Here is an 8,875-nt window from a genome sequence, read left to right as displayed (position 1 = left end):
GAGGCTGAGGCAGGACGATCACAAGTTCAAAGCCATCCTTAGTAACAGCGAGGTGCTAAGCAACTCAGTGAGACCCTGTCTCTAAATAAAATACAAAATAGGGCTGGCAATGTGGCTCAGTGGTCCATGCCCCTGAGCTCAATCCCTGGTACCACCCCCCACCAATGCAGACTTGTTCATTTAGCCACAAACATGTGACTGTAAAATAAAGGTGATATGAAACATCAGTAGAATTGGTACTGTTTGAAAAGGGATGCCCCACAAATGTTACCAAGGTAGAACTGGAAGTCTATAATGTTACCCAGAATGCTGTTGGCATTGCTACAAACAAACAAGGGCAAGATTTTTGCTAGAGAATTAATGTGTGTATTGAGCACATCTAAAAGCCATGATACATTCCTGAAGGGCATCAAGGAAAATGATGAGGAAAAGAAGGAAGCCAAAAAGTACCTGAGTTTAACTGAAATGGCAGCATGCTTCACCAGAGCAGCACACTTTGGGAGAAATAATGGAAAGAGACTGAATTTATGGAACCTATTCCCTATGAAGCATGGAATAATAGGTGTAAAAAAAATAAGACCTCTGGGCTGTAAAAACAAAACAAAACCTCCATGCTTGGTGGCACATGCCTGTAATCCCAGTGGCTCAGCAGTAGGCTGAGGTAGGAGGATCTCAAGTTTAGATCTAGCCTCAGTAACTTAATGAGGCCCTGTCTCAAAATATCAAAAAGGGCTGGGGATGTGGCTCAGTGGTTAAGCGCCCCGGGTTCATCCCCAGTACCAAAACAACAACAAATGACCACCTGACCTTCACCATCACAAAAAATAAAAAATCTCCAAACCAAAGTCTATGCTGTTCCATAATCATGTTGCCCGTACATAGATATTCTTGTTAGGAGGTAAAGGCCTCCAACAAATCAGGCCAGACACATCATCTCTTAAAACCCAGTCTTGATCTCCCATTCTACCTTCTTTCCAGAGCACCAACAAACTTTGGCAATGTCAAGTCTATACCTACCATTTATCTGCAGAATCTTGGCCTGGGACCCCCTTAACCACAGGCCCAGCCCTGGAGGATCCTATTAAAGTGGTGAGAGTAGAAGAACTCCCACAGATTCATCTTTCACTCCCTCAGGTTTCTATGAAGAAGCCCATTCAACACTTCTCATGGTCAACCAGAAAATTCAAAGTTGGAGTTCTCAAATCACCTGCAAATTTAGAAAACAATCCAAAATCCCCGGTACCACCTTGGACCCATTATGTCCAGGATGGCTGGGGATGATACCAAGCATCCAGAATAGTTGAAGCTCCCCTGGTGATTCCAGTTTACACTCAGGATTGAGAACCCTGGGAAGTCATCTTCTTTAAGCCCCAGCAGCCGTACTCACAGTGATTTCCACATTTGAGTAGCCCTAGAAAGTCCTCAGAAAAACTCACTCATCCTACTCCCCTTTGAGTGTCCACATTTGAGTCTGGACCCAGGAGTCTGCATTCTTAACAGTCATCTCAGATATTTTCTCTTTGAGTCAGCAGAGGGCACATTTGGGAAATGCTGCCTTTAGAGGCGTGGGAGTGAGGTGGAAGCAGGAGGACTCTGGCCCTTTAAGGTCTGATTGAGGGATGGCCTTTACCACAGCTGTGAGGCAGAGCAGGTCCCTTCTCCTTTCTTCCTCCTTCTGGATGGGTGAGGGAGGCGGTCCTTCTCGTTGACTCCGGTCTCTGAAAAAGAGAGTGGGACGGGCAGCTGCCTTGCCCCACCTCCTCTTTCTGCTCATTTTGATGCTGAGAGGTCAAGTTAGGAGACCGACTTTGGCCTAGGAGGTGGTTTTGGGAAGCAATATAGGGCTTGCCTTTCTTTCATTCCTTGTCCCATCCTTGGTCCTGGAGCCTGGATGTGGTTCCTTGCATGAAACGAAGGGATCAGAGTGACATTCTAGGGTTGGGTTAGAACTCTTGGCTGAACACCAAGCCTTTCAAGATGGTCCTCCCCAGCACTCTTAGAATACTTCTTTGGGGACTGGTGCTTTCAATGGAGCATGGGGTCCACATGGAAAAGGGAGACCATCCCTCTGTCACCCCCCTGCCCACGGAAACCCCTACCTTGCCACTGTTTCGGGAGCTGATAGAAGAAGCACCAGGCAAGCAGCAGAGGGAGCCACAGCTCCAAGGGCATCGGCTACAGTACATGCTGGAGTTGGACCAGTGTTCAGCTGACCCCCATGGACATCCTAGGAAGATCGCACCATCGGAGTCACCATGGTGAGGCTGGTGAGGTCTAGAAGAGGTGAATCCTCATGTCCCTATTCCACCCTAGAGTTGGGAAAAGGGTAGAAGAGTGTAGAGAACAAGGAATCTGTGGGTTTACTGTCAGGCCTCATTGCCTGGTGTACATAGGCATGGCTTCGTTTCTTTTTCTTTCTTTCTTTCTTTTTTTTTTTTTTTTTTTTGGTGCTTGACATTAAACCCCAGGGTGCTCTACAACCAAGTCAGTCTCCAGCACTTTTTGGAGGGGAGGTGTACTGGGGATTGAACTCAGGGGCACTCAACCACTGAGACACATCCCCAGTCCTATTTTGTATTTTATTTAGAGACAGGGTCTCACTGAGTTGCTTAGCATCTTGCCATTGCTGGCTTTGAACTTTCAATCCTCCTGCCTCAGTCTCCCTAACTGCTGTGGTTTACAGGCATGCACCACCATGCCTAGCCCCAGCCCTTTTTATTGATTTTTTAAATTAATTAATTAATTAATTTTTTGGTGCTGGGGATTGATCCTAGGGGTTTTAACCACTGACCACATCCCCAGCCCTTTTTCATACTTTATTTAGAGACAGGGTCTCACTGAGTTGCTTAGGGCCTTGAAGTTGCTGGAGCTGGCTTTGAACTTGCACTCCTCCAGCCCCAGACTCTGGAGCTGCTGCAATGACAGGCATGCACTACCACACCTGGCTGATTTTTTAAATTTTGAGAAAGGAATTCACTAATTTGCTGAGGATCTTGCTAAGTAGCTGGGGCGGACCTCAAACTTGTGATCCTCCTGCCTCTGCCTCTTGAGTCACTGGGATTCCAGATATGTACCTCCATGCCCTGGTTTTGAAAGGATGGCAAGCTCAGGAAAGCTGGCTCCAAACCTATTTTCCTTTAGGGCCCCAGCTTAAGAACAGATTAGCTTGGGGCCTTCTGAAAAATCTTTTCCATTCCCCACAACAACTGAGTAATGTGTTAGCCACTTTCCTTCATAATAATCTTATTGCTTGTTATCTCTGAAGACTGTAATTGAGCTGCATTTTTGTAGAGGGCTGTTTATGTGGTGGTTTGCTCTTAGAAGGCAAATAGTACAGGATGCTGTGTTGGGGAGATTTATAAGGCCTCAGAAAGAAAGAGAAAAGCTAACACTGAGGATATGTGAGCACCTGTGACAGTATTTAATTAATGACAGCCAGTACCACTTGTAGTTGTGGGGAAATTGACCATTTTAGAGAGAAGAGAACTATGGCATGGAGAGAGAAAGCAATCGGCAAATGTCACATAGTGAGTGGAAGAGACGGAATTTGAGCTCAAGTCTGATCCTAAAATCTTTCTATAACTTTTTAAATCTTTAAATGCAGTATCCCAACTGGCCAGGAAGTTCTCCTATTTGGGTCATGTTGTAACTTTGTGATTTTGGCATTAAATATGCTTTGAGATTTTCTTTGTCCCCATCATGCTCAATTCTGCTTTGAACATCTGCATTAGACACTCTTCCGGGACAGCAGCAGGTGTCCAGGGTTCTCCAGGGAATGTAGGCAGCCATCAACTTCAAGGAACTCTTGAAAACCTGATGAGATTAATCTGGGGTTTTTCACTAGTCTTCAACGACAACGGACAGAATTCGCACTCTCCTTCCAAGTAAAACAACCAATACTCTCCTAGCTATCTCTTACCATGGGTTTTTTGTGTGTCAGGCATTGCAGAAGATGCTGTACAAAACTATCGCCCTTAATCCTTGCCATTACCAGATGAGTTTGGTATTTATTAACATAAACATTTTATAGATGAAGAAACTGAGGCTCAGTAAGTTCATCAATGTTACACAGCTAGTAATTGTTACAGTCAGGGGTCAAACCTAGGCTCTCAGGCCCCAGAGCCTGTGCTTTTAATCACCATGCTGTGCTGAATTCCCAACAGATTTTAACTGAGCACTAGGCATTATATCTGAATTGAGTATATGCAGGCAAATAACTACTTCCCTGATTTCTAGGAGGTTCTGGTATAATAGAATGGATAAATTAAAAAATCACATAATGTTACAAGTGCTTAGAAGAGGATAAGCAATTGAGATCCCAGGACTCCAGAGAAGAAATGGCTCAGGGCTGGGGATATAGTGCAGTTGGTAGACTGCTTGCCTCACATGCACAATGCCCTGGGTTCAATCCCCAGCTACAAACACACACACATACACACACACACACACACACACACACAAATGGCTCACTGTTTGGAGCAGGGAAAGGGAAGCAGAGAGAATGTTGGAAGGCCTCATTGAGAAGGTAATATTTAAGCTGGAACTTGGGAAAGGAGAAGTAAGGAGAAGATTACATTGGCAGAGAAGTTCATCCTGATTTAGGAAAAAGAAAGTAACTTGGTGTGGAAGGAAATTCATTCAACAAAAATTTTTAATATTTATTTTTTAGTTTAGTTGGACACAATAACTTTATTTCACTTAATTATTTTTATGTGGTGCTGAGGATCGAACCCAGGGTCCCGCACTTGCGAGGTGAGTGCTCTACCGCTGAGCCACAACCCCAGCCCCATTCAACAAATATTTATTCAACACCTACTGAGGGTTGAGCACGCAAATGTGATTAAGACAGGCAAAGCTACTGTCTTGGAGTATGTGTTCTGGTGGGGAGATAAACATGCAAACAGTTAAGTTGCAAATTGTGGCAAATACTGTCAAATGATGAAATCGATTATGATTGAGAATAGCGATGAAGTCACCTCTTTCCGTGGGGTTATGCAAAGGTACCTTTGAAGAGGTAACATTGGAGCTGAGGCCTATTAAGAAGGGAGACATGAGAAGAGTGGAGAGACACCTGATTTGGGTTTAAGGAACAACGTGTGCAAAGGCCTAGAGGGAAGAATGTCCTATTTGTGGCTGGAGTCTAGAGAGCTCTGCAGGGAATGGCAGGATATGAGGCTGGTGAGAGGTGGGGTCGGAGGCCCTGAAGAGGGTCCCAGATTCCATTTCTAACTGCAGCACAAAGCAGACCAAATCAAGTTTGTACTGATGCTATGAGGCTGAAAAGGAGGATGCCTACAATTAGGCACATATCCCAGGCCGACTAGGAAGCATACTGGGATCTTAGGGACTCTGGGAAGGATCCAGAAGCAGATGACAGGTTCAGTCACACAGGATGTATGAGTCATTCCTTTCCCTGAAAAGTTCTGAGCAGACCCTTCCTGGCTCTGAGCCTCAGCAACCCCACCCTGCTTCAGGAAACTTGTGAGGTCAAGGCCTGAAAGGAAAGGGCAGTTCCTCCCTAGGCAGCCTGCTAGGGTTTGGGTTGGGTCCCTTTTCAGACAGGGTGGAGCAGGTGTATGGGTGGGCCTCTTGGAAAGATTATTGTAAGATGGGAGTGTGGAATAATTTAAGAAAGCAAATACAGCCCGGCTTGGGCCTGTGTGAATGATGGCTAGTGAGTGCCCCAATCCTGAGGGTGTGTTAAGCATGAGTTAGAATGCAAACTTTCAAAAGTATTCTGGAACATCAAAATATTAAAGAGGTATGTTAAATCCCCAGCACTATTATAACCCCAGACTTGTGGATTCAGTGGAGGAGGAAGGCTAGATGAATAATATATAAATTAACATGGAAATACTTACACAGATGTTTGTAAAGGAGAGAGAAGACCTTTTCCTGAGATGTCTCCTTTTGTAGTCTTTGCTCTTGACCTTTACCAGGAGGGGGAGCACAAGTTGGGAACTCTGCAGGCCCAGCCTTTCTACCCTTTGGCCACTGGGTGTCAGCACAACAATTTGGATTAAATCTCTCAATTGCTAAGGGGCATGTGGTTTTTAATAGACTTTCCAGCAAACAAAATATTGGTGATCAAGGCCTTGTTGAGATGGTATTTAGAGAAGTGATGGTAAAATGAATGGGGCTAATGGAGAGTCTTTTCTACAAAGGAATGGAAAAGGGAGTTAGAGAAATGGAGAGTTAGAGAATTGGGGAGTTAGAGAAATGGCCAAAGGATACTTAAGAAGGAATTTTTTTTGAAGTTGTAGATGGACAGAATGCCTTTATTTTATTTATTTTTATGTGGTGCTGAGGATTGAACCCAGTGCCTCACACATGCTAGGTGAATGCTCTACCGCTGAGCTACAGCCCCAGCCAAAGAAGCAATTCTTGAAGTTGTTGGAAGACAGAAATGGCAAAAATAGGTGTCCCCACTAGTGATATAATTATTTTGTGGTGCCTAGGTCCTGGATTTAAAACAATGACAGAATAGCAACCAATATTGGATTGTTGTGCCAAACCTGCATCTGTATAGTGATTTGAAATAAGGACTCTTTTTATTATTATTATTTTTAGGTATACATGACAGTAGACTATGTTTCAGCAGAATATACATACATAAAGTATAATTTATTCTATTTGGGTTCCCACTCTTGTGGTTGTACATGATATGGCGTTTTCCTGTGTACAAATACAAGGCTAGGACAGTTATGACCAACTTTCTGCTGTCTTTCCTATTCCTCTCCTTCCCTTCCTCCCCCTTTGTCTAATCCACTGGATTTCTATTGTCCCCTTCCCGACCTCTCTGGGGTTAGCATCCTCAAATCAGAGACAATACCAAGAAACCAAAGGCCACATGTTCTTTCTGAAATAAGGACCCTTAATCCACGTATGTTTCAACATTTCTTTTAGTCACGTGTAGTAGTCAATAATATAATTGATCTTCTAAGCTCTTCTATGCTTGAGTTTTTCCCCTGAATCTAGTACTGTAAAGTGATCCAGAAGTGAGACAAAAATTTTTTAGTGTGTTTTCTTTTAAATTTTTATTGCTACATTATAATTACACATAATAGATTCATCATGACATATTTGTACATGGACATAACATAATTTGATCAATTTCATTCACAGTACTTCCTTTTCCCTTATCTCCTCCCTCCCCTGACCAACTTCTTCTCCAGTGGTATAATTTTTTTCTTAATGGAAACAGACTTGAGTTCAAATTTTAACTTTACCACATACTTTACCACATATGTGTACTTTATGGTTTGGTTTCTGTGGTGCTGGGATTGAACCCAGGAACTTACATATGCTAGGCAAAAGGGCTCTCCCACTGAGATACATCCAGCACTTGGGTGTGTGTTCTTTTTTTTTTTTTAACAATATCTTTATTTTATTTATTTATTTTTATGTGGTGCTAAGGATCGAACCAAGGGCCTCACACATGCTAGGTGAGCACTCTACCACTGAGCCACATACGCAGCACGGATGTGTGTCCTTTGACATAGCTTCTCGAGCCTCAATTTCCTTGTCTGCAAAATGAGACAATAAGTATCTCATAAGACTATTGAGGATTCAAGAGTTTATAAATATAAAGCATCTCATACATTCATAAGTGTTCAATAAATGATAGATATTATTACTTTGAGTTAATTTCAGGGCTCATTAGAGCTGTGTTTCTCTTGAACAGTTTTGTGAAGGATTTTCAGACTCCGTATTCAGGCAAGACACAAATCCCCTGACCCTGTTCTGTCTTATGTGTGCAGGTCTCTGCCATAGGCAAACCCTGGATTTGCCTCTCACACCAAAGCAGGAAGTGTACCAACTGTTCAGAGCCACTGTGGTTTAATCGTCAGCAACTCCACTTAGCTCACTATCATTTCCTGCCATGTGGAGCCCTGGGCCTCGAAAAGCCCAACCAACCACTTTCCTTCAGGAGGAAATTCCTCAAAGCCTTCTCTGATGTCTAAAGCTTGGACAGAGATGGACATCACACAACACATTGAGCAGACATTCTGGAATCACAAGAGTCACAGGGTGCTAAGACTCCACTTCATGTGTCAGCAGCAAAAAGGTAGCAAGGTTCCTGGGATCCAATGAAATGGCATTTCACCTTTGGACACTGCCTTTGTGCTAGTCTATTTCAAAGACATTAATAAAAGTGGCCAGAAGGCTGAACTTCCCAGTGGACTGGAGGAATTTTGGGGAAGGGAATCTTCTCTTTTGTGGAGGGTCCGGCAGGCAGGCAGCATCGTGTCTAGGGTTTCTGACTCTTCCCAGGAACATTATGGGTCTGCCAATAATCAGTGTTCCCTTCATCCTTTCAAAGTCAGCTTCCAGCAGCGGGGCAGGGATCATTGGATCATTGCTCCTCATCACTACACCCCAAACTACTGTAAGGGATCCTGTCCTCGGGTGCTACGCTATGGTCTCAATTCCCCCAATCATGCCATCATTCAAAACCTTGTCAGTGAGCTGCTGGACAAGAATGTCCCTCGGCCCTCCTGTGTCCCTTATAAATATATTCCCATGAGTGTCCTTCTGATTGAGGAAACTGGGAATATTCTGTATAAGGAGTTTGAGGATATGATTGCTCAGTCTTGTACATGTAGATAATAATGAAGGAACAACTAGCTCGGGCTGCCCATGTAATTGTAGAATGATTGAAAATATCAGTGTGAAAGATGTATGTGATCTTAAATCTATAGGTCCTATCCCTTGACCTAGTATTGTTTCTTTATTCTCCCCCCCATTTGTAATCTACTCAGTTGGTAAGAACCGTGCTAATACCAATTTGACCTAGTCAAATTTGGTCATTAGAACAAATCTGACCACTACTATTGGTCAGTACAATTTGACCACTAGTCAGAGCCCTTGCTGC

General features: G+C 43.6%; 1 pseudogene; it reads left to right on the top strand.

Annotated features, from left to right (window-relative positions):
- The first annotated feature begins 1,977 nt into the window (after positions 1–1,977).
- On the top strand, positions 1,978–8,610 carry LOC143639480 (bone morphogenetic protein 15-like; annotated as a pseudogene).
- The last annotated feature ends 265 nt before the right edge of the window (positions 8,611–8,875 follow it).

This window comes from Callospermophilus lateralis, chromosome X, assembly GCF_048772815.1.
Source record: "Callospermophilus lateralis isolate mCalLat2 chromosome X, mCalLat2.hap1, whole genome shotgun sequence".
NCBI classification, from domain to species: domain Eukaryota; kingdom Metazoa; phylum Chordata; class Mammalia; order Rodentia; family Sciuridae; genus Callospermophilus; species Callospermophilus lateralis.
The sequence above is the reverse complement of the archived record's forward strand: the minus strand, read 5'-3'. Positions and strand labels throughout refer to the sequence as shown.